The sequence below is a fragment of the Terrapene carolina genome, unplaced genomic scaffold (genome assembly GCF_002925995.2).
Source record: "Terrapene carolina triunguis isolate 2854851 unplaced genomic scaffold, T_m_triunguis-2.0 Scaffold51191, whole genome shotgun sequence".
NCBI lineage: Eukaryota > Metazoa > Chordata > Testudines > Emydidae > Terrapene > Terrapene triunguis.
The window spans coordinates 135524-136831 of record NW_020715542.1 but is presented as its reverse complement, the minus strand read 5'-3'; the positions used below and the strand labels follow the sequence as shown (position 1 = coordinate 136831).

The 1308-nt window shown below is 47.2% G+C and overlaps 1 pseudogene; it reads right to left on the bottom strand.

Annotated features, from left to right (window-relative positions):
• Window positions 1-124: 124 nt before the first annotated feature.
• On the bottom strand, window positions 125-334 carry LOC112123082 (annotated as a pseudogene).
• Between the last annotated feature and the right edge of the window lie 974 nt (window positions 335-1308).

Genomic DNA, 1308 nt, shown 5'->3' with positions numbered 1-1308 from the left:
GTTTGGATCTGTTTTCACCAGGGAATTGGTGAAGGTCTCTCAAGGCTACCCAGGGAAGGGAATTAGCTTTGGGATGGTGGCAGCGGACCAGAACTAAGCTGGTAGTTAAGCTTAGAAGTCTTCATGCAGGCCCCTACATTTGTACCCTAAAGTTCAAAGTAGGGATACAGCCTTGACAGGAGTATATCTTCAAAGCATCATCAATTTTTTCAAAAATGGCTGCAGAAGATTCCATCTTCAGGACGGGTGTTTGCAGATGTCCATCAGAAGAAATTAAACTGATAAGAACAGACACTACACTTTGATCTTAGCTCATAGAGAGCCAAGAAGCAATTGGGAAAATCTCTCATTCCTCAATCCCATCAGTAGTCTCATTATAATCAGTCAGATTTGGTATTTTACCCAGACCAATGAATCTGCCCAGGACTCTTCTACTAATCTGATCGCTCCGAGAGTTTTCTGCTTCAATCACAGCTGCTGATCCTCCGAAGAAAGCATCCTCTTCATCTAATTAGCTCTGTTTTAGTGATCAGTCCATTGCCTCTGCTGAAGACATTTACAATTGACATTTCAAGGAACAACTAACAACTTCGCAGCCATCAGGGTTATGAACACAGGGCCTGACAGGGCTCACGTTGCACTAAACGGGACGGTTTCTCTGGGGTTGTGAAGGGTTTTGCGTCAGGCTCTGAAAGAATGTGAGATCCTTTCCTTATACTAGACATTTTCCCTCAGGTTAATCATGTCACCCGACCAGCTGTTTTCTCATGCGAAGGAATATCCATCTATTGCTGCATTGCGGAATGGCCCAAGGCCAAATGAAGGCAAGGGAGACTGTACTCATTCCATTCATGTCAGTGATCTTTGCATCACACCCAGAATAATAGATTTATTTGTCTTAGATACACACTTGCCCCCCCCCCCAGTCACCATAATAGCTAAGCACCTCATACCTTTTATGGCATCTATCCGCACTGCACCGCGGTGAGGCAGGAAGGTCCCATTATCCCCATTTCACAGCCTGAGAACTGAGGTACACCTATGGGAGTTGGGCGCTGCGGTGCTGTAGAAAATCCCGCTTGATGCATCAATACTTAGAAAAATCCGGCCCCAGGTGACTTGCCCCGAGTGACACAGGAAGTCTGGGACAGGGCAGGGAACCGAGCCTGGGCATGTGGGGTCCCAGGTGGGCGCCCTGACGGTGAATGATCCTTCCTCGCTTCCCTGTGCCACTTTCTGAATCCCCAGGCAGGTAAATTGGGTTTCTTAAGTGAGGACGTTTTATGTGTCACCAGGAGCGGGATATGC